Source organism: Chrysemys picta, chromosome 3, assembly GCF_011386835.1.
Source record: "Chrysemys picta bellii isolate R12L10 chromosome 3, ASM1138683v2, whole genome shotgun sequence".
Taxonomy (NCBI): Eukaryota; Metazoa; Chordata; order Testudines; family Emydidae; genus Chrysemys; species Chrysemys picta.
In genome coordinates, this window is record NC_088793.1 from 91,387,699 (window position 1) to 91,412,828 (window position 25,130).

The 25,130-nt window shown below is 43.8% G+C and overlaps 1 protein-coding gene and 1 long non-coding RNA gene across 3 annotated transcripts in view; one reads left to right on the forward strand and one right to left on the reverse strand.

Moving 5' to 3' along the window:
• Positions 1 to 25,130, forward strand: part of SLC35F1 (solute carrier family 35 member F1) — a 369,666-nt gene that overhangs the window by 135,866 nt on the left and 208,670 nt on the right. The window lies entirely within an intron of this gene.
• Positions 15,677 to 25,130, reverse strand: part of LOC101946424 (uncharacterized) — a 55,606-nt gene continuing 46,152 nt past the window's right edge. Inside the window, exons 3-4 of the long non-coding RNA XR_010599592.1 lie at positions 16,915 to 21,261; positions 15,677 to 16,236 (exon numbers count right to left, since the gene is read on the reverse strand). This is a non-coding gene — a long non-coding RNA (uncharacterized LOC101946424). The remainder of the gene's footprint in view (positions 16,237 to 16,914; positions 21,262 to 25,130) is intronic.

The window sequence follows — 25,130 nt, forward strand, 5'->3', positions numbered from 1 at the left end:
CATGGAATGTTTTGATTTGACTGCAGGTTAGCATGGACATATGTTATGTATATATGCTAATGAGAATAAGGAGAACTAAGAAACAACGTCTGAAAAACTGAACACCCCAAAATTCCTGGGGTATGGAAGTACAGATAAAGAAAAGAGGGTTGAAACCCTCATGCATATGTTAGGCATGGTCAGAACAACAATATAAAAGCAGTTCTCTGGGTAAAAGTGGGAAAACCCCATGAGAAATCCCAGCAGGAACCATCCCTCTATCAGTGATCATCTGCTGAGAGATCCATCAAACCCCAGAATATCTTTGAGGATGTGAAATCCCAGCAGTTAGTCACTGCATGGGTTGTGTAGGATTTATATACGCATGGATAATTGTAACCTCAGTTATTGCTTTACTAAAACTACAGATAAGACTTTGTACTCATGATTGTGGTCATTATCTTTGGTCTTTGTGTGTTCCTAGAGTCTCTAATTTTGAAAAAAGCACCAGAGGTGATTTTCACTGTGTTGAGCTTGAAACTGTAGTAACAAGAGCTGAACCCATAGTAGGCTGATACAAAATAACTAAATTCAATTTAAATTAAAAAAAAGTCCACATTAGCTATTAGGAAAACTTTCTAACTATAAGAAGGGTAGTTAAGCTCTGAAATAGGCTTCCACAGGGCCGGCTCCAGGCACCAGCTTCTCAAGCAGGTGCTTGGGGCAGCCGCTCCGGAGAGGGGCGGCACGTCCAGGTATTCGGCGGCAATTCGGCGGACGATCCCTCACTCTGCCTGGGAGTGAAGGACCTCCCGCCGAATTGCCGCCGCAGATCGCGTTTTTTTTTGTTTTGTTTTGTTTTTTTTGGCTGCTTGGGGCGGCCAAAACCCTGGAGCCGGCCCTGGGCTTCCAAGGGAGGTTGTGGAATCCCCATCATTGAAGGTTTTTAGAAACAGGTTGGAGAAATGCCTGTCAGGGATGGTCTAAGTTTACTTGGTCCTGCCATAGCTCAGGAAGCTGGACTTGATGACTTCTCGAAGTCTCTTCCAGCACTCCATTTCTATGATTCTATGTAATGGCACACAAAGCTAAAGTCAGTTAAATAGCTTTTCTTTATTGAAATAACTGATATTGTGGCTAAATTGCAGCAGTGGGAGCCAGATGAACTGGATTCTATTCCTGGTTCTGCGACTGACTCTCAGTGTGAACTTGGGCAATACTGTGTGCCTCAGTTTCCTCATTTTTTGAAAGGGGAGATTAAAAATATTTACAGTGCCACCTTTAAATGTTGTTTTGAAGCTTATCTTATTACTCTATGTAAAACCTATTAAGATCATCCAGGAAAGGCACTGTAAAATTATCTCTTATTATTTTATTGTATGAAGTACATTCCTGTTGGTCAAACAGCCCTTGAGCAAACAAATAATGTAACTGTACCTATATTTTGATTATTTAAAAAAATGGAAAAGAAGTTTAAGAAACAGATGCCAGGAGGGCATGGAAGAAGGACCATGTGCTTAATCAGCAAAGATATGTTCAAAGGATTTAGGAAAGATACTGGGAAGTAGAGTCCACTGAACTAAAAAATAAATGTGATGCGTGGAGTTGTGTGAAAATCTATTTTCATGTTGGTTTCAGCAAATATAGGTTTACACCTTCAAAGAAGTGGTAGTATTATAGTAATACCTACAAACTCCAAATGTGATCAGGCCCTAGCACATCGTAAGAGACAATCCCTACCCTGAAGAACTTACTGTCTGAGGCTCCAGATCAGCCAGGTACTTAAGCATGTCCCCAAGGGGGAGCATGTGCATAGTTCCATTGTAGAGGTCTCACTGGGAGAAATCCTAGCCTCATTGAAGTCAATGGCAAAATTCCTACTGACTTCACTAGGGCCTGGATTTCACCCATTCACTTCAAATAGATTACTCATGTGCTTAAGTTTAAGGATATGTTCAAGTAACTTGTGGAATTGGAGCCCACACAGACAAAGAAAAGGGTGGGAGAAAGGAACTTGACAGCCATTTTGAGCTTCAGATTTAAATGGAACCATAGTTCAAAGTAAAACTGAGTCAAAACCATAATTATGACTGGACTTTGCATTCTAGCCACATAAATCGCTGAGTTCTTATGTTTTGCTACAAAACTATAAATCAGCCCAGGTTTGCTCAAAAAGTCAGTGAGCCTTAGCTAATCTTCTGATGAACCTGGGCTGAGTTTTGCATTGGACATGAAATCTAGAACTAGCTAAGCTTCCCAGGGTTTTGTGTGTTACAAAAAATGTTTTGCACAGTTATAGAAATAAAACATATTCGGTGCCAGTTCTACTTAAGATACTTAGATAAAATTACTTCATTATCTGCAATATTCCTTTGCTTTCCCTGTACTTACTATAAGAAATATTGATACAAAAATTATTTAGTTACCTAAAACGTTTAGCTGCAATGACGGCCCTTAAAATATGCAAATACTCAGCAGAGTGATGACAGTACATGCACAGTAGATCACATCACAGAAGTGAGGACTCAAGATTTAGGCCAACCCAAGTGGAATTAAAATGAGGAGTTAAGTGGGAAGATGAGTGGCATCTGACATCTCAACTGGGGCTACCATTTTATGATTGTATCCCTGTCTCGATTGATTGACAGCCATGTACAGTACAAAACCCCTCTGTAACATTCCATACCTACAGAAGAGAGGTTCTGCCACTTTAACAACATTAGTATATTTTGTCAACCCACTAGGCTGGCTGGAAAACACCTTTTCAATACATCAGTGTTTTACTTTGTAAAGACTATACGTACCTTTAATGACCGACTTACAAAATGTGCCATTTGTGTTTGTAATCATGCTTTCCTTTTAATCATGTTCTTGCTTAGCTATTTTTCTGGCAGTCTCTGGCAATGTGTCATTGTAGCTCTAAGTGACAGAGCAGCCTCTTAAAATAGAATGTAATCCTTAGCTATCATTTGATCAGTTTTAATATAATTTCAGTGCAATGAAAAGGTAATGAAAGTCTGAACTGCAGACTATGCAATTCATGGAAAGTCACTGTCAACATATAGAAGTCATATTCAGCCTTTTGAAATAACAATATAGACCAAACAGCTTTTACTGAGTGGTCTGCAAGTGTAAAAGTTAAGTGGTGTATTTATTTATGCCATATAACATAGTACAGTTTTGGGGAATGATATGTAGTGGCCCAGTTTTTTAATTTTTAATTTTAATTCTCTGATTTTTGAGTGCTTCCATTTTTGGATGTCCAACTTTAGACATAATATCTGATTTTCAGATGTACTGAGCACTTACAGCTCCCATTGACTTCAAATGATATCAATACCTTTCACTTGTTATAACCAGTCTATCAGTGTGCTTTGAGATCTTAATCCAAATCTCTTAAAGACTCCCATTGATTTCAGTGGGCTTTGGATCAGGCCATAAGTACTGCTTAGAGATATCTAATAATCAAGTCCAGTTCCCTTCTTTTTTTGAGCTCAGTTCAGGAAACAAAATTCCACTTTCCGATTTTCAGGGTATCTGCCAAAAACTGGAGCCTTACCTAGAGCTTCTGTTGATTTCCATTGCCATAATACTGCGGTTTGTGGGATTGTCATTAGTAGTGTCACTGATTTATTATGTTCTCTATCCAATTTTAGCTTGTCTATTATTGAGCCTTGGACTCAAACAGACAGTTTCAGTTCCCACAGAATTTATTTTTGGAGCTTTTTAAATATTCATTTTGTAATATGTTGCATTACTATGTTAACTGCAGTGAGGTGGTTGTTTGGGAAGAATAATTTATAAGGGGGCAAACTACAGCATCCTGAAACAAAGCCAATAAATGCATTCTTTGTGTTCAGTTCTCATTCACACATGACTGCAGAATAAGAAAGAACAGCCCCAGATTAGAACTTTCTTGGTACTGTTCCATAGTCTGATTGGGAGGGAGGGGCGAAGCTGTCTACACAGAATTCCAAGCTCTTCCCGCACTCTAAGAGTAGCTCATAGACTCATAGACTTTAAGGTCAGAAGGGACCATCATGATCACCTATTCTGACCTCCTGCACATTGCAGGCCACAGAACCTCACTCCTGTAATAAACCCCCTAACCTCTGGCTGAGTTACTGAAGTCCTCAAATCATGATTTAAAGACTTCAAATTACAGAGAATCCCGCATTAATCAATGCTTAAATCTTCTAAAAGGTTCAGAAGTGTAGCTAATGTTGACATTTTAATTCCTATCATTAGGCTTAATAGTTAACACCTGACTGAGATGAATGGAGTGTAGCTGTAGCCATCTCAGTTCCAGGATATTAGAGAGGCAAAGTGGGTGAGGTAATGTCTTTTATTGGCCCAACTTTTATTGGCTAGGTTGCTGCAGGAAGAAGGGATGATGATTAAGTAGCTCTCTTCCCATCAGTGTCAAACTGCTTCACCAACATGAAGTTTTGATACATTGTGCTGCCGGAGGTGCTGTCCTTCAGAAGAGATGTACAGCTGAGTTAGTGGCTTCTTGTGGTAGGAATAAAAGAAAGAAAACAATTGATGATCACCTGTTTATAGCACGTGTCTTGGAGGCACAGTGTTCACCAAGACAAAGGGGGCATGAGGGAGATGTGCCATTCTCCCTGACAAGAGGATGGGAAAGTACCTCCCTTCACCTCCAAGCCCCTGGGTGTGAGAAATCCAATCTCCACTTTACCATTTCTCTAAGAAGCAGTCTTGTATTGACATTTCCCCTGGAAAAACAGCAATGAGTGAATGCATCTGTTTTTCTTCTCATGGAATCAATGCACATATTCATAGGAGGGCATGAGATGGGTAGAATCTTTAGCCCCTCCATGGAAAATGCAGGTGGAATCTTCACCATTCCTCTTTGCACAGAGCAGCCAATGACAAATTCTTCATATGCTGCTCTGCTCCTTCTGATGAGGAACAGGTGGTGACATCTCTTCCCAAGCCAGTGGCACTTTGACACATAATTCAATTTTAGGTGGTTCCTCTGCCCACTCAGTCTGCAGGGTTGTCTACACTGCTCCCCCAGCTCAGACTACAGGGTGTGACTACCAGTGTGACTACTGCATTGTACCTTCCCTATGTGGACACTGTGGGCATGAACTAAAAAGTTCCTAGTTTGCATTAACTTAATTCTCTTCAAACAGAACTGTATTAATGTGAGCCTAGGAATCTTTTAGTTCATGCCCACAGTGTCCACGTGGGGGAGTTACAGTGTAGCACTTTGGTGTGCATTGCTATTCACACTTCTGTAGTCTGAGCTGAGAGGCAGTGCAAACATAGCCTGAGTCCGATTTGTTGTCATGACAATAACAGTGGTCCAGCACTAATCAGTTGTGCATTAACCTGCATACCAAGTTGAGGACTCTTTCCAGAATGGAACCCAGTTCACAACAATGAAAGGATTTGTCAAGTACCTACTCATACATAATAGAAACCCACCTGTTAGTAGGAAAAGTGTAGATCATATCATTATACTGTGAAAAACTATATTATTGTCATTCATATAATTGGGAGTCCAAACTTAAGGGTCTCCATTTCAAAGATACAGATCAGTAAAGCTAGTCCAATCTTTTATTTATTTGAAAACAGAATTTAAAAAAAAATTAATTTTCAAAATGTTCCCTTTTTTCCAAAATTGTCATGAAATTTTAAATAAACAAGTTCGTGCAAAATCTATATTTGCTTTTTTTTATTATTTGATAAGTTTGTACTGCCAATTTTGATCATTCAACTTAGTCACATGGTAGGATTGTTTTGGAAAATGTATAATTTAAAACAAACTTTTCCACAGAAGATTCCTTTGGATGCATTATGGAAGAATGATTGAACTAAAACTGCTTTCAAAGTTTTCCAAAATTTTGCAATGCCCCTCTCCTTTCCCACCTACCATATTTCTGTCAGTCCTACCTATAAAATGCATGTGATGTGGGGTTAGGGTGGGAGTGTTCTGTTTTCTTAACTATCCCATCCCTCAATCCTCACCCCCAAATAACCCCAAAGGAAATTACATTGTAAAAAAAATCTGCAGAGAACATTAAGGCTTTGCTCTTGCAGCTCATTCCAGGCTCATACAAGGGTCTTTCCACCTGTAGCAAATTGCTGGGTCGGGGCCTAAGGTTGCACAGTTAAGCATTCCTAAGTCAAGAAATATACAAAAAATGTGAACTCTCCCCTTTGTGCATAATGATACATTCTTTAGTGGTATAACACGATATTATTTCTCAGACAATCTAACAATATTTTGTACAATCTTATGGAAATGCTAATGCATAGTGCCCTAATATTTCTTATCTTTTATACTTGCATGAATTGTCCTGATCATCTTGAATATTTAGACTTCTAGTGTGATAACTTCTTTTTTCCTTTTATAACTTTAACAATAATTATTATGTAATCTATGTGCTGTCTAGTTTCTTTTCAGAAGGGTAGGAAGGATGACCCTCCTCTCCCCCCTCCCCCCCGATCCCCCGACCGAGACTCAAGAGAGCTGGGAGCTGGGTTCAATTCTTGACTCATACAGCATCTGTCTTTGTGCTTTTGCGCTAGGCAGTTAAGCCTGATCTACAACACAAAGTTTTGCCAGCTAAACTTGCTTGCTGTTGGCCAAACTTCCATGTATCAACTCTTAATCTTTAGGCTTGCCGACCTTGAACTTTTGCCAGTGAGGTTAAACCAGTTCCCCAAGCATAGGCTTACCATTCGTCCGGATTTACCCGGACATGTCCTCCTTTTGTGTGCTAAAAATAGCGTCCGGGGGGAATTTGTAAAGCACTCACAATGTCCGGGATTTCCCCCTCCCCCGGCAGAGCGAGCGGCTGGGAGGGCTGCAGGAAAGTCCCGGGCTGGACTCCGGAGCAGCTTCCTCCTCCCACCCCCCCCTCCCTGCATTCTGAGCCGGCCGGCAGCTCCTCCTCCTGCAGCCCGCTCCGGCAGCCCTGTGCAGGGCCAGGGACTGGGTTTTGTGTTGTGCAGGGGAGCTCAGCCATGTGTCCGGCTGGCACAGAGCCCAACACCCTGTTCTGAGCAGCAGGGTAAGGGGGGGCAGGAGAAGGGACAGGGAGGTTCTGGAGGGGGCAGTCAAGAAACGGGGGGGGGGCTTTTGGAGGGGAGTGGAGAAAGTTTTGGGCAGTCAGGGTACAGGTAGGGGGTAGGGTCCTGGGGGGCAGTTGGGGGGGGTCTTAGGAGGGGGCAGTTAGGGGACAAGGAACAGGGAGTCTTAGGTAGGGGGTGGGGTTCTGGAGGGCAGTTAGGAGCAGGGGTCCCAGGAGGGGGCAGTCAGGGGACAAGGAGCGGGGGGTAGGGGGCTGGGAGTTCTGGGGGGGAGCTGTCAGGGGGCAGGAGTGGGGAGAGGGATCGGAGCAGTCAGGGGACAGGGAGCAGAGGGGTTTAGATGGGTTGGGAGTTCTGGGGGGGCTGTCAGGGGGCAGGAGTGTGGAGAGGGATCGGAGCAGTCAGGGGACAGGAGCAGAGGGGTTTAGATGGGTTGGGAGTTCTGGGGGGGGCTGTCAGGGGGTGGGGAGTGGTTGGATGGGGCGTGGGAGTCCCAGGGGTCTGTCTGGGGGTGGGGGTGTGGATAAGGGTTGGGGCAGTCAGGGGACAAGAGGCAAGGAGGCTTAGATAGGGAGTGGAGTCCCGGGGGGCAGTTAGGGGCAGGGGTCCCAGGAGGGGGCAGTCAGGGGACAAGGAACGGGGGGAGGGTTGGGGGTTCTGGGGGGGGGCGGGAAGTGGGAGGGGCAGGGGCGGGGCTAGGGCGGGGCTCCTCCCGTCCTCTTTTTTGCTTGTTGAAATATGGTAACCCTACCCAAGCAACATAAGCCCCTAACTGGAGCTGTTCTACTGGCACAAGAACTGTGTGGATGCTGAAGTACCCGTACTGGCATAAGCGGTCCTCCAACACCAAGCTCACAATGCCTGTCCCCATGGCAGCAACCACTCTGGTCAAATTTTTGAACTCTGCTGCCCAGGGCTCATAGTGAATGCTGGCAAATTGGGTGGTAAAACTTTCTAGTGCAGACAAACCCTTAATCTACCAGCACCCCCGATCCCCATCTGTAAAATTGGTATAATTCTCTATGTCACGGGGGTGTTCTGAGGATAAAATTCATTAAAGATTCTGAGTCGCTCAAATACTATAGTGATGGCCACGTATAGATTTAGATAGAATCACCACAGCCTCCTTAAGTGAAATTCATGAGATGAAGTTAACATTAGCGGGCTATATATAGCAGCCAAATTTCAGTAATACTTTTTGTTTTCATTCACCTGCAATATGTTGTGGAAGTTCAATTTGCTGTGTACTTTTCATAGAGGCTCCTTTTGTGAATTGTGTTTATCTTGCTTACACCAAACAATGCACACTACTAAAAGATGTATATCAGCCTGTAATAACCATTTATGATGATAACTGAGGCATAATATATAACCATACAGTTAAGATTATGCCCCCAATTCAGCATCTCCATGCAGGAAGGGGGCTTACGCGTGTGCTTAACCTTAAGCATGTGCTTACTTCCCATTACCTTCAATGGGATGTAAGCACATGCTGAGGTATTTTCCTGAAATGTGGGCTGTGTCATAATTTGTATGCTCAAGTATGCCGCATTAAAATGACAACTTCAGCATTTCCTGACGTTTTAGTGCTCATTAGTGCAACCTTAAGGCTCCCTTATATATATGTAGTATATAATATGTATATATAATATGTAATTATATTAGCATTGTTTTAAAGAACAGCATATTTCTATGCTAAAAGTTAAGTTTTCTCTGTGAATATGCAGTACATGTATTCTGTAAAGCACCCTGATGCTTGCAAAGATCTATATTCAAATAAAAGAAGTTCTGTCTAATCTACCTGATCAGTGTGTGAACCATCAACCAGCAGCTGGTAGAAGATCTCAAAGTGCTGGACTTGGCCAAGTACCAGCAACGAATGCTTACCTTTTATAATTCAAAGCACATAGGGAAGTTATATTCATTTGCCACTGGTATGGAATTCAGTCTAAGTTGTACTAGGAAGCTGATGTTATCAACTAACAGTTTTTTACATTCCAAAGCAGAGTGTAAATAGATGAAGGGGAATCAGCCTTCTACTCTAGACTGGCTGGAGGCTCACATCATCAACATGAAATTACTTTTCTTTGCATGCATCAATTGAAAGTGCCATTGCATAGCAATTAGGTGTAATGAAGGGAGGCTGCTAGTTCAGACATTTTGACAGACCTTCTGTTTATTATTTTTAAGAGAATAGATTCCACAATGTGTTTTTTTTAAATAAACTGTTTTTTTTTTCTTATGGGTTTTAGCTTTTCTGAAGAAAATGCTTGCTTGTTGGTTCAGTAAATGGAGGCAAGCAGAGCAAACTGGAGTCAATAGCTTTTTCCTTGAGTATTGGCTTATTTCATTCCTGATTATTGCAGTTGGAAAGCTAAAATCATAATAAATCTAAAATTTTGCTGAAAGCTGGAATTTAAGGTAACACACCGATTTTAGAAGTTTCCTCTCTTGACTGAGTTATTTTTCTTTTCTTTTTTTTAAAATAACTATTTATTTATTTAGGAAGTTTTAGTGGGTTTACAAAGCACTGACATGTAAATATCAGAAATAAAATAATTGTTACAGAAGTGAGCTTATTTTTTTTGTTTAGTGAAACATTGTACATAATAAAATCATCAAATCTCTCTAACAGGAGTTACCATATTACAGAGTGTGTTCATAGTTCCAGATATTTTGTTACCACAGGAAACTTTTTGATGCACAGAAAACTTTTGAGAGAAAAGAGTAGGACTTTCTGTTTAAAGTCCTGTCCCATATTGACATTGAATGCAGTTCCTTATATGGATATCTATTCTTTATACCATCCCAACACAGCTGTGTGGGTCAATGGGGTTAAATCTCCTCTGAATTACACATGGAAATAAGCAGGGATATCTATTGTTTCATTTACTTTGGAATTGTTCTATCCAGCTAATTGGTTTTCACTTGGCTCTGAAATATATAAGGTTAACCAATTTTGGAAGCCATGTTAGTACATCTCCTCCCACTCACATCCTTCTAAAAACATGTACATAGGGAGCCATGTTATTACAGATAATACTTTTGTCAGAAAGTGGCTCCTTCAGGATAGTGTTGTGATTGTATTTGTCAGATCTTCAGTGCAGACACCCAGGCCTTGTCTACGCACTGAGTTGTTACTCCTGGGGAATTCTGCCCCACTGTGCATGCACGGAATCCATGTCTCCTGCAGATTTTTTTGCCAGAGAGGTGCTGCAATTGCATTTTTTGTCCAACTGGGGCTGCTGTGGTGTCAGAAGAGAAGGCAGTGGCTCACAGGATGGAGCAGCCAGCCATGGAGAGGGAGGGGGCAGAGGCCAGGGGAAGAGGCAAAGGATATGGGGGGGACAGACAGAGTGGGGCACATGGGGCTGCTGGGGGGGTCACATAGACTGGGATTCAAAAGCACTAGTGGGGGGATAGACTGGGGTGGGGCACAGGAGCTAGTGGGGTGACAGCATTAAGTCAGGGGCTGAATGGGAGGGTGTGCAGGGCCACTTCAGGACAGGAGGGAGGGCAGTGCAAGGACACCTGGGGACATTGAAAGAAGGAGTGGCTGAGTTGGGGTGCAGGATCACATGGGGATGGGGAAGGAGGAGTGGCTGAGTGGGGGTGCAGGATCACATGGGGATGGGGGAGGAGGAGTGGCTGAGTGGGGGTGCTGGGACACCTCGGGAGAGGGGCAGATGTGCCTGACTGAATGAGAGAGGCTAGGGGTCAGCCAGGATTTTCACGAGGGGGCTCCCCAAATCACTAACAATCCCTCTCCCCACCTCCAAATCTGTTCCATACATCTCCCACCCACACCCAACAACCCTCCAGGCTCCTTCCCAGGCTCCTTCCCAGCAATTACTTCCCTGCCCCTCAGCTCCTCTGTTACTCCTGACTCTCCCAAGGCTTGTCCCTTTGCTACTCCATTACCACTGACTCCACCAAGCCTTTGCACTGCTTCTGAAGGGTGCAGGAAATATGTTTCTGTACTGTTGTTTAAATGAATTATTACTCAACATTCTCTATTAATATGCCCAGTAAATAAACTATTTGTCAGAAAACATTTCCTGAATCCTTTTTGTTGTCTGTATTGTTGCAGACAGACTTGCTGACAGGTATTTTTAAATAAATTACCAGAATAATTGAAACTGGCATGATTATATTGTGTTATTTTGACAAATAAAATATGTAAAACTTTAAACTATTGTGTGCAGAATTTTAATTTTTTTGGCACAGAATTCCCCCAGGAGTAAACAGTTGTATTGATTTAACTGTACTGATATAGTTTCATTCCTGAAGTTATGACACTAAAATCATAACAGTAAATCTATACTCTATTGGTACAGCTAAAATAATACAATTCTCCTTGTGCAGTTGTATCCGTATCGGTATAAAGGTATTTTATACTGGTATAGCTATTACCAGATTGTGTAAGGCACCTTTATACCAGTATAACTGTGTGCATACAAGCAATTGTACCAGTATAACCATTTGGGTGTAAAAAAAAAAAAAAAAAACCCCGACCGAAATAGTTATACCAGTTAAAAAATGATGCGTAGACCAGTTGTCCTCCAATAGGAAATGACATTAATTACAAAGGCTTTGCTGTTTAAGCTTAAATGTTTGGTGAGAAAAGACATCTTTGTTTCACAAATGAAGTCTTGTGTAAAAGTTGGTGTAGTGTTTCACAGTTAGGACATTGTTCTTCCCTCACCCTCGTCTCCCACCCCGGCTACCCAGATCTATTTTTGTTTTGACTAATAAATGAACCCAGTCTTTCTGATCAGATAATCATTGTAGACTGAGACAGGGTAAGATGTGTGGAAAGTAATGTTTGCTGCTGCTACCTGTATTATTATGCTCAGATATTGGATCATGTAACACAGGGAAAAAACAGTCTTATGAGGTTGTTGATGACTGATCTGGTATAATGTATTTCATGATTGTTGCCTGTTACATTATGTAGGTATGATGGTGTTTTTTGCATGATTGTGAAGGTTGAATGAGAAATATCTACAATGGGTAAAAGAAAACCTTTTGGATAGTCTCCAGTCTACCATACACTCATGTGAACTCTCAACTGGTTTGTCTGAATTCATTTTTTAGTTCAAAGCTGGTAAAGGGTCTTCTGTTCAAGCCTTTTAGTTTTTAAGTACCATTAGTAGATTATAAAACCGAGAATCATGTAGGGAATTTACACATGCGTGAACATTTACAATAGCACAAATAGCAGAAATAAAACATTTTAGTCCATAGCCAATTTTTCTTTTAGTCACAAGTAGCATCTTCCTTTGGAATTTCAAATACGATAAAATTGGAGCAAGCTGTACTGAAGTGACTTCCACACCAATGTGTGCTGAGACAGACATAGTCTAGTGGGTTGAGCAGAGAATGGGACATCATGAGACCAGGGTTGCATTCCTAACTGTCAGTGACTCACTGCCACCATGGTCAAATCTCATAAGACAAATTTTCAAAAGCGGCCACTGATACGGGGTGTCCAACTTGAAACACCTTAGGGCTTGTCCACATGGCGGCTTAGTGTGCAGCAAGCTGGAGTGTAAGTCTACAGTGCACTAGCCTGCCACACATTAACTGGCTGTGTGGATCCTGCTATTGGACACAAAGAGTTCTGTAGTGTGCTTCGACCTACTGCTGAAAAAGTAGTTTTAGAGTGTGGTACCACACTACCAGTATCTAGTGAAGGTGGGATAAGAAGTAATGGGCTTAATCTGCAGCAAGGGAGATTTAGGTTAAATATCAGGAAACCGTTTCCAACTATAAGGATAGTAAAGCACTGGAATAGACTTCCAAGGGAGGTTGTGGAATCCCAGTCACTGGGGGTTTTAAGAACAGGTTAGACAAACACCTATCTGGTTTAGATTTACTTGTTCTGGCCTCAGCACAGGGGGGCTGAACTAGATGACATCTAAAGGTCCTTTCCTGTCCTACATTTCTATGTTGCTATATTCTTACTCTCATTTTATACTACCTCTTAGAATATGTCTACACTACAAAATTAGGTTGATTTTATAGAAGTCGATCTTTAGAAATCAATTTTATACAGTTGATTGTGTGTCCCCCCATTAAGCACATTAAGTCGGCGGAGTGTGTCCTCAGTACCGTGGCTAGCATTGACTCACGGAGCGGTGCACTGTGGGCAGCTATCCCATAGTTCCCGCCGTCTCCGCTGCCCATTGGAATTCTGGGTTAAGCTCCCAATGCCTGATGGGGCAAAAACATTGTCGCGGGTGGTTTGGGGTACATGTCATCGGTCTCCCTCCCTCCGTCCCTCCATGAAAGCAACTGCAGACAATCATTTCACGCCTTTTTTCCTGGGTTACCCATGCAGATGCCATAGCATGGCAAGCACAGAGCCCGCTCAGCTCACCACTGCTGTTGTGAGCATTGTAAACACCTTGCGCATCCTACTGCAGTATGTGCAGAACCTGGCTAAGAGACGGCAGCACGAGGACGATTGTGAGGAGGACATGGACACAGATGTTCCTGAAAGCACGGGATGTGGCAATCGGGACATCATGGCAGCAGTGGGGCTGGTTGATACAGTGGAACGCCGATTCTGGGCCCGGCAAACAAGCACAGACTGGTGGGACCACGTAGTGTTGCAGGTATGGGATGAGTCCTGGTGGCTGCGAAACTTTTGCATGTGTAAGGCCTCTGGAACTCTGTGAGTTGCTTTCCCCCACCCTGAAGCGCAGGAATACCAAGATGAGAGCTGCCCTGACAGTTGAGAAGCAAGTGGCGATAGCCCTGTGGAAGCTTGCAATGCCTGACTGCTACCGGTCAGTTGAGAATAATTTTTTTTTAAATAAATGGAGATATCCTATCTCCTAGAACAGACCTTGAAAGGTCATCGAGTCCAGCCCCCTGCCTTCACTAGCAGGACCAAGTACTGATTTTGCCCCAGATCCCTAAGTGGCCCCCTCAAGGATTCAACTCACAACCCTGGGTTTAGCAGGCCAATGCTCAAACCACTGAGCTATCCCTCCCCCTAGTTGGAGTGGGCAAATCTACTGTGGGGACTGCTGTGATTCAAGTAGCCAATGCAATCACTGATGTTCTGCTATCAAAGGTAGTGACTCTGGGAAATGTGCAGGTCATAGTGGATGGCTTTGCTGCAATGGGTTTCCCTAACTGGTGGGGCAATAGACGGAACGCATATCCCTATTTTGGCACCGGACCACCTTGCCAACCAGTATGTAAACCACAAGGGGTACTTCTCAATGGTGCTGCAAGCACTAGCTGATCACAAGGGACGTTTCACCGACATCAACGTGGGATGGCTGGGAAAGGTGCATGACGTTCGCATCTTTAGGAACTCCAGGCTGTTTGAATAGCTGCAAGAAGGGACTTACTTCCCAGACGAGAAAAGTACTGTGGAGCATGTTGAAATGCCAATAGTTATCCTTGGAGACCCAGCCTACCCCTTTCTCCCATGGCTCATGAAGCCATACACAGGCAGCCTGGACAGTAGTAAGGAGCAGTTCAACTATAGGCTGAGCAAGTGCAGAATGGTGGTAGAATGTGCCTTTGGTGGTGTTGTTTGCTGACTAGGTTAGTGTGGCGAGGCGACGACTCACTGGTGCGGTGCCTCCTGCTGGTCGTCCAGGGAATTAGCTCGCCAGCATCCGGAGCGCCCTCTGCAGGCCAGTGTCTCACCTTGACACTGGCCCCCCATGTCCCTCCTGGATCCCGGTGCCCCTTCTCTTGGGGTTCTGTCCCCTGCAGTACCCCACAGTCTTGCTGGGTCTCCCCTCCCCAGGGAACCCCCAACCCCCTATCCCCATCTCACCTCAGTCTTGGCTACTGCCAGTCACCATCTAGCCCGCTCACTGGAGCGGACTGCAGTATAATTGCCACTCATCCTCGGCAAGGAGGGTTTGGACCTGCTGCCTCTGCTTACCCTTGGGCTGCCCCTCTGCAACCCCAGTACCTTCTCAGCCTTTAACAAAGCCTGCAGCCTGGGGGTTTTCCAGGCCGGAGCTCCCCAGCTCCTCTGGGCTTTCCCCAGCCCTGCTCCACTCAAGTATCCTGCTCAGCTCCCAGCGGCCAGGCCCTACTCTCTCAGCATCCAGAGAGAGTGTCTGGGCTCCTAGCTTGCAGCCTCTTATAGGGGCCAGCTGGGCCTGATTGGGGTGTGGCCCCAGCTGTTACTGCCTTCCCCAATCAGCCCAGGCTTTGCTTTGCAGCCTCAGCCCTATCCCAGGGCTGGCTTTGACCCTTCTAGGACCGGAGCAGGTGACCACCCTGCTACAGTTAGACCTCAGTGCAACCAATATTCCCATTGTTATTGCTGCTTGCTGTGTGCTCCGTAATATCTGTGAGAGAAAGCGGGAGACATTTATGGTGGGGTGGGAGGTTGAGGCAAATCGCCTGGCGGCCGATTTTGAGCATCCAGACACCAGGGCAATTAGAAGAGCACAGCTAGGTGTGTTCCGCATCAGAGCAGCTTTGAAAACCAGTCTCATGACTGGCCAGGCTACCGTGTGAGAGATGTGTGTGTTTCTCCTTGAGGCAAACCCGCCCCCTTTGTTGATTTTAATTCCTTGTAAGCCAGCCACCCTACCCCCTTCGATCACAGCTGGCAAAGGAAATAAAGTCACTATTGTTTTGAAACCATGCATTCTTTCTTCATTAATTAAAAAAAAGTGAGATAATTGACAAGGTAGCCCAGATGGGGTGGGGGAGGAGGGAAAGACAAGTCCACATTGCTTATTGTATCCACATTACAAATCAAAACTGTTTGAATGACTGCCTTCTGTTGCTTGGGCCATCCTCTGGAGTGGAGTGGCTGGGTGCCCGGAGCCTCCCTCCCGCGTTCTTGGGCATCTGGGTGAGGAGGATATGGAACTTGGAGAGGAGGGAAGGTGGTTATACAGTGGATGCAGCGGCGGTCTGTGCTGTTGTTGACTTTCCTGCAGCTCCACCAGACACTTGAACATGTCCATTTACTCCCCCATTAGCCTCAGCATCGTATCCTGACTCTTCTGATCGTGCTCACTTAATGCTTTCCTGGACTTTGCCACTGAATGCCTCCATGCATTCAGCTGTGCCCTATCAGTGCGGGAGGACTGCATGAGCTCGGAAAACATGTCATCGCAAGTGCGTTTTTTTTGCCTTCTAATCTGCGATAACCTCAGGGACGAGATGATAGGGGGAGCATAGAAACATTTGCACCTGCGGGGGGATAAAAAGGAAGAGTAAAATTTAAAATAATATATTTCTGAGAACAAAAGGGAGACTCTTTCACAGTGAATGAAGCAATTCACAGCAGACAACACATGTGCTTTAGGTACAAGGTCACATTTTGCCTTTTATATTGAGTGCCTGCCGGTATGGTGACACATCACACACGGCTGGGCAACAGAATTCAGTTTCCAGGCAGCCCATGGTAAGCCAAAGGGTACGTGGGGTTGGCTTGTAACACCTTCATAACATGTGGGAATGGTTTCAAACTGCAGCAGCCTCCTTTCCCATAGCAAGCAATGCCGGTTGGATTTGCCATTTAAAAATAGGGGCTGCGGTTTTCGGATGGATGGGTAGCACACACCTCCCCCTACCCCACCATGTGGCTATTCTCTGGGATGATCCCTTCACTCCTCCCCCCACCGTATGGCTATTCTCAGCCAAGCACAAACATCCCAGCATGACTGGGGTCCTTTTACTGTTCCCTTACAAAAATTCCCCTATTTCAACCAGGTGACCATGAATATCACTCTCCTGAGGCTAACACAGAAAGATATAGACCAAATGTTACTTGAATGCGACCAAAATCCAGGACCATTCGCTGCCATGCTTTGTTTTGCAATGATTCCAGACTACTTGCTACTGGTGTGGCGTGGTAAAGTGTCCTACCGTGGAGGATGAAATAAGGCAGCTCTCCCCAGAAACCTTCTGCAAAAGCTTTCAGAGTACCTCTAGGAGAGCTTCATGAAGATGTCCCTTGAGGATTCCTGCTCCATCCCCAGACACATTAACAGACTTTTCCAGTAGCTGTACTGGTCACCGTGGGATGGTATTGGCTCCAGGGTGATGAAAAGGTCCTGGCTGCCAGGGAGAATGGATTCACTGCTTGCCTGCTGCGCATTCTCCTCCTCCTCCTCTTCCTCATCCACAAAATCCTCCTCCCTGTTGCATGAGACTCTCCCTTTGCAGGTGTCCACAGACAGTGGTGGGGTAGTGGTAGGGTTCCCCCCTAGAATGCCATGCAGCTGATCATAGAAGCGGCATGTATGGGGCTCTGACCCAGAGCGACCGTTTGCCTCCTTTGTCTTTTGGTAAGCTTGCCTGAGCTCCTTAACTTTCACGCGGCACTGCTGTGTGTCCCTGTTGTAGCCTCTGTCCATCATGCCCTGTGCAATTTTGGCATATTTATTAGCATTTCTTCTTTTTGATCAGAGTTCTGCCTGCACAGATTCTTCTCCCCATACAGCAATCAGATCCAGTGTCTCCCATTCAGTCCATGCTGGAGCTTGTTTGCAATTCTGGGGGGACTGCATGGTCACCTGTGCTGTTGAGCTCGCCACACTGACCAAACAGGAAATTAAATTCAAAATTTCCCAGGGCTTTTCCTGTGTACCTGGCTAGTGCATCGGAGTTGAAAGTGCCGTCCAGAGCGGTCACATTGGAGCACTCTGGGAAAGTTCCCGGAGGCCAATAACGTCGAATTGCATCTGCACTACCCCAAATTCAACCCAGCAAGGTTGATTTTAGCACTACTCCTCTCGCTGGGGCGAGTGCAGAAGTCGATTTTAAGAGCCCTTTAGGTCGACAGAACTGGGTTAGTTGTGTAGACGCATTCATTATAAAATCGATCTAACGCGGCTAAATTCGACCTAACCGTGTAGTGTAGACCAGGGTTTATTCTCATTGTACCTATAAAGTTTGCAAACTCTCTCCCATTGCTTGCAACTTTTGCAGGATCTCCAAGGGACATTACAATTGTCTGATGTTATAGCAGAAACGTATGTGTGGCAGGTGGGAGAGGGGTGTTTGGGGAGTAGATTTTGAGTCACCATAAAAAATATAACTAAACTGGTAGATAATTATCACTTACTTTCTGCAGTGATTTTATACTTCCAGTGGCTCTGTTGGGAGGGAGAGACAACGTTATTGTTTAGATAAGAAGTATTAATAGGGATCTGAGGTCCATGCTGTCATGGATTCACAGGGTCTTGTCTATGCCCCAGCCTGTAACCAGTCCCTTGGGAGGAACACTTTAGTGTGTCAGACTCTAAGGATCCACACAGTTCCACAGGGCCAGGGCTGTGGTCTTCATGACTCCAAAACTGGGTTTTCGAGTGCCAACAGTCTCTCTGTGGCTACTAGGGTTTCCACCTCTTAGGTACAAAAAACAGGATATCTGGGATGATCCTGAATCCACAAAACTGGACGACTGGCAGTGTGTACCGAGCACTCTTATAGATTTCCCAGGACAGCTACCTCAAAAAAGGGACAATCCTGGGAACACCTGGACTGGTGGCAACTGTGCTGGCTCCCTGCACCAAGTCCATCCAAGCCAGACTCCTGTGGGAGGCTTCAGGGCACGATGTTCTGAGAAAGAATCTGCAGTGATAGGAGGCAGCCTTTTAAAAAAGGTAACAGTTTATTCATCGCCAGGAATACAGCACTGGAAAGCTGTTAGGTTATCATAGAGAAGCAATGATTAAGAGATTGGCTATTCTGGATAAAGCCAGGGCTCCCTTGAGGCATGCTGCTGTAGGAACCATCTCTGCTTCCTTCCACTGACTCTGGTCCTTTGTCTTAAGCTTGGTCTATGCTACCGACGTATGTCAGTATAACTACATCACTCAAGATTTTCCACACTCCTGAGCAACGTCGTTATAAAGCCCTAACCCCCAGTGTAGACAGTGTTATGTCGATAGGAGGGCTTCTCCCGCCGACATAGCTACCGCCTCTTGGGGAGGTGGAGTACCTATGCTGATGGGAGAAAATCTCCTGTCGGCCTAGGTAGTGTCTTCACTAAGTGCTATGGTGCAGCTGCTCCACTGCAGCGCTGTAAGTGTAGATAAACCCTTAACACCTAGTTGAGAGCCCTGTGTCTCTGTGAGCTTGGCTCTTACCAGAGCCACCTAACATCTTTCTCTTTATTTCCCTGGCTCGGGGCCTGTACTCTGCTTCCCTGCAGACAGGTGGAGGGAAATCTCCACTTGGCTGTTGGTCAGTAGGTGTGAACGTGCTGGCCATTGGGAATTCCATTTTCTCTTCCAAACCCTCTGGTCACATGTATATGCTCTATTCAGTTTGTTAATGACTTTGGTTTCCAATTGAGCTGCTTTGTGAATCAAACATCTCGTCCCTTCCCTTCATGCTCAGTGTATAGCAACACAAAGCACAGAGGGAAACTAACGTGAGCACAGGAATCATAAAAATATTACCAACATTTCCACTTTTGTCACACATGTGCCACACTGTGAAGAAAAGTAGTACATCGAGCCAATGAGCTCTTCGACAAAGGAATAGCTCAAGGGACCTTTTGCTTTACAGCATGTCTGTAGTATCTTGAATTAGCTGCAAAGAACCTTTAATTTTCTTTTTATAACTTAATAAAAATGAACAATAGTTAATTTCTCTAGTGCCTGAGGCATTCTCTTCCATTCAGATATAAAAATGTTAATTTCTCAACGAAGAAAATCTGAAGCAAGACAATATATCTGTTGAATCGGGTTGGCTACACATTTAGTTTAACTTCACTGTCTCTTTTCTTGAGCAGATATTTGATTGTACCTGTCAGGCATGACAAAGGCCTTCTCCCTTCCTCCCCCGCTCTTACCCATTGATGAATTAAGGGAGTAATCCAAAACCCACTGGATTAAAATCAGAGGAAAAATTCCAATTAGAATCGGACGGTAACTCTTGTTTCTTAGGCTAGCTTTAAGGAAATAGGTTTGGTAGATACTCAAGCACCTCTTTCATGCCCGTTTCAGAATGACATTGACATTGGTCTTGTACAACAAGGAAGAATTGTAGCACACTGAAGAAGGACAGAGGTTTGAAGGATTTAAAACAAAGTTGAGACCTTCAGAATATTATCAGATCATCTGGAGTATGTGTCCCAAGTAAGGCCTTCTCTGCTATGACAGGGATAAGAGTCGCAACCTACTGAAATGCACTGAGGACCCTTTAATGAGGAAGAATTTTAGGGGACGAAAAACAAACTAACCAACCCCCTAGGTTAAATCAAGAAAAATACCCACAATCTCAAGGCAGGGGAGGAGAGGTGTAGAAATTATTCTTATCAATCTTTATTTTCAGGATATTGTATTTTTTGTTTTTTTTTTCTGTAAATTTCAGATCCTTCTTTTGTTTGGAGAAACCTTTATATTTTATCATAAATTACAGAGTATTACTGTTGTTGTATTGTGACATCTCCTAAGGGCCCTATCATGTAAACACTTACATGAGTGGGTAATTTTATTTATTTTATTTTATTTATAATTTAATTGAAGTAGTCATTTCGGTAAAATAATTTTTATATTTTTACACGATTGGGTCCCAATAGGTGTTGGACTGGGCCATAAAATTGTAATAAATTGATGTGATTAGTAACTCTAAGGTGACCAGGGTGTAAATACAGTACCAACGTGAATTATATGTATAAAAGCAAAAGTTAAAAAAATCACTCTAATCCATCAAATACACCTGCAAGTCATCACATACAGTGTGCAAGGTTGGAAGAAGTCACATAATAACTGTATGAAAAGCTATTAGGACAATGTAAGTATGGAATGGGTGAGAAATCGTGTGCTATTGCTTGGATGGATACTTCGAAATGGTGCTGAAATAAGTAAAACCTCTGCAAAGTTGCTTGTAGGAATATTTTTTTCTATATTCATTTAAATCTTCTAACACCTCTTTAGAATTCTTCTCCAGCTGCATCAACTGACCTTAACACAGTAAATAAAATAAGGAAGTCAGATATACACCTGAAAGAGGGTGATACCAAAATAAATGTTATCCATCCTAATAGCTGGAACGAGAGAATGAACTGAATTTAGTGATGGGTGAACTTCAAAGGTACATAGTTTTGGTTCAGTTGCAATCAAAATTCAGGTGTTTAGAGGAATTATTCTAGTTTCTGCAGTTTGTGGTGGAAGTAGAGAACAGAGCTGGAAACAACTTGAGAACAGACTTCCCTGTGAGGTTTCTTGTACTTCCTGCTTCCAGTAATGGCAGAAGAGTCTAAAAATGAAAAAAAAATTGTGCTTAGTGTGGAGGGAGAGGTTAAATAAACTTTTTTAATCCCCAAAACTGGTTCAATTTGAATTTGTGGTGAAGGCTTGTGTCTACAAGTATTTTAATCAAATACTGCCCAACAGCAGTTGTAGTTACAAAGCAATATTACCTGGCCATGAAATGGGGCTTTTAGGTACAATATCTTAGTGTCTGAGGATATCTTAATGAGCTAAGCCCTGGAATGGGGGGTGAGGGAATGAAGACAGAAGCACAGATAGCGGTGTCTGTGACAAAACCAATTATTGTACTTAATGAAAGAAAACTTTTTATTTTTGGAGGGTATGTGTGGGAGAAGCTAGAGCAGTATGATTGATTTGCCTGTCTTGTAGATTTTGCCGTCATTGGAAGAGATGGAGGTTGTGCATTCCTAAGAGAAAACAGATATTGTCTTAAAGCAACTTGTGCAGAACACAAAAATTGGCTGAAGTGCAGGATGAGGGGAGAACAAAGACTGCTAAAGCAGTCATTGCTCTCTGACAGGAAGCTAAAGGATCTAGCAAAAAAGGACATTTAAAGGGGTATATTCTATTTATGTTATGCAAGGCCTTTTAAGTATGCTTGGAAGGATTAGATTTTTATCAGTAAATGTCGGTAAACATCAATTTCACCATACACATACACAACGACTAAAAATATTTCCATCAATAATAATTGAAGTTCACAGATAGGCAAAGTAAGAAAAGTGCTGCTTGAGAACTTATTAGAGTTTGTGTTAAGGCTCTTTACTTTGTATATATTGACATGTAAAGTTGACAAATTGTGTGTTAATGGTTATAAAGCTTTTAACTTTTTGAATCTCAACATCTACTGCCATTAAATAATATGCATCCGAAGAAGTGGGCTGTAGTCCACGAAAGCTTATGCTCTAATAAATTTGTTAGTCTCTAAGGTGCCACAAGTACTCCTGTTCTTTTTGCGGATACAGACTAACACGGCTGCTACTCTGAAACCTGTCATTAAATAATTGACTGACCTCGCCCCATAATTTCCCTCAGTTGTGAACATTTTAAATCTAAAATATTGAAAAAATGCTTAAAAATAAACATGAATATCATATGTTGAAATGATTTTAAAAAATTGAATTCTGCCAAGCCTACTTTTAATACAAGGACAAAAGGTTTGAACTTGATGTGGTGGAGAAGGGAGTTAGTGGAAGGATTCAAAGTGTGATCAGAGCAATGGACAAGGAAGATGATCTGAGTGAATACATTTTTATATATATACAATTTTTGAATAAATTGAGGTGGCCAGGGAGGTGGCGGTTATAGTAATCAAGGTGGGAGAAGAAGGCTGCCTGGATGGGAGCAGTAGATATATGGACAGAGAGAAAAGGATGTTATGTAGAAAGAAGTGGCAAAAATTGGACACAGGCTGGGATGTATAGAGTGATTGAGATGGAAGAGTCAGGGGGTGCAGAGGCCAAGCAGAATGGAGACTGAATTACATTTTCATGCCAAGCGGGAGGAGAGGAATCCCTCCAACTCAGGGCTGCTTCCCAGCATGGGTAGACAGACGTGCATTACCTCTGCTAGAGCAAAAATAGCAGTGTGGTTGGGGGTAGCATGGGCAGTATCTCAGGCTGGCCAGCCAGTATGTACCCAGGGACTTTGGGCAGGATTGTACTCAGGTGGCTAGCCTGGACTGCAGACCATGCTGCACCTAACTGCACTGCTATGTTTAGCATGCTAGGTTGAACAGAGCTAGCACATGTCCGTCTACTCACACTGAGAAACATGCTCCCAGCTGCACTCTGTAGACATCCCTAAGGGAAAAAACAATAAAAAGGATCCTCAGTTAACGAAACAGTCATGGCCTTTCCTGAATTGTGCAAGAAACTAAACTTTGGATAGTGCAGACAATGTTGCACTGTCATAAAACATTTCTTAGATCCACCAGATGATAATAGGAACTATGGAAGAAATGCAAAACGTGTTTGCCTGATGTATTTCTGAAGAATTGAAAGTATTATTTTCCTACTACGATTCTTCTGGCTTTTTTGTTATTGCTGTGAGAATAGATTGCTCCTTTAGAAGGAGCCATCACCATAGCAAAGCCAGCCTTGGAATTCACTGCAGCACTCTGTAGTTTTGACTTTTTGTGTGATTGGAAGCACTGGGGTAGATATGTATTACTCTTATGATGCTGGCAGAGGTAAATTAAGGTTTTCTGGGGCCCTGGACCAGAGTAAGTGGGGGGGCCCTCCCCACCCCTTCCACCTGAGGTCCCTCCCCGTTCCACCCCTTCTGCCTGTGGCCCCATGGCCCTACTCCTTTCTTCCCCTTCCCCGGTGCTTGCCCCTGTTCCACCTGGGGTCCTCCCCCCATTTTACCACCCCTCCCCCGCGCAGCCCTGCAACCCGTTTGCTCCTTTCTGTCCATCCCCACACTGCAGCCCCAAGACCAAAGAAGCTCTGTCCCCCTGCCATGGCCCCAGGCCACAGTGGGGAGTGAGAGCGAGCGAGCGAGAGCCCCCTCAGCACTGAGGCGTGGCAGGTAGTGAGGGCTCCTCCAGTCTTGGGGCCACAGCAGGCTTTCCCCACCACCCCTGCGCTTCTGCGGGGGACCAGGGTCGGGGTGCTGGGGCGTCTCCCACCCCACCCACCCGGCACTTCTGCTCGAGTGCAGGGTCGGGTTTGGGGGCTTCCCATGCTGCCCCACGACTTTTGCCAGGGACACGGTCGGGGGCTTCTCCCGCCCCACCTGCCCAGCGCTTCTTCCAGGGATGGGTCAGGGTGTGTGGGCTTCCCCGACCCAGTGCTGCTACTGGGGTCAGGGCGCTGGGGCTCCTGGCTTCCACCACCCAGCAGCAGATTTTTTACAGGACCCACCCAGTTGGCCAGGGCCTCTGGGCACAGGCCCTGTCAGCCCAGTGGCTAATCTGCCACTGGATGCCAGGTATGTAGACAATGCAGCCTGGCTCTGTTTAGAAAGTTGATGGTTTGCAGTTAGTTGGAATCATAGAATTCAGAAAGATTCTCTTTGAACAGAAAAGATCTAAAGTCTTATTGAATCCTTTCCCTTCAGAATGCTAGGAGAGGTTTCATTGCACTGATTGAAACACAAACTGTAAGGAGATAGAATGGGTACATTATCAAATAGATATTTACTTTCTACGTATAACTATCTTTAGTAATGGTAGTAATCTGGAGTCTCCTGCAAATCTGAGAAAGAGCTGCTGCACATTAGTATTTACAATATTGTAATAATGGTGAAATAAGTGCTAAATCCCCATTACAAGTGAAAATGTAATGTTCCTTCCACAAAAAAATACTTTCATTAATTTTATATTGGTATCTTTTTAACTTTATTAAACAGTACACTGAGTAAACATAAACCATACTTCTCCTGCAGGAGCTATGCGGGTTACATAATTGCAATCCAATGTCCATTAGGAAGAGTAAGGAAAATATTAAGATGACTAATACCATAATTAGGTGTGCAAACAAGACAAACCACAAAAGACAAAATAATATAGTGTTCACATATGTATGTATAAAGCATTTGTATGTTTGTTTACATGTTGTTTGGCTGCAAGAAGCTCTCAACATCTAATTAGAGTTTATTTTTTTAACCTAATGTTGTGATGCTGTTCCCCAAGGATATTGCTAAATATAACATTATTTTGTTATTTTGTGTGAATACTCATACATTGCAGACATGATCAATAAAAAACCCATAGTTTATGTACCTCACTATTAAGTCTTAACAGTTTGATTTAAATTGCTACACAATTACCTTGGACACCACAGAGCACGCTGGGTATTTAATATGCAATTGACCACACAAAGAATCCCACCTTGCTTTAAAATTCCTTTA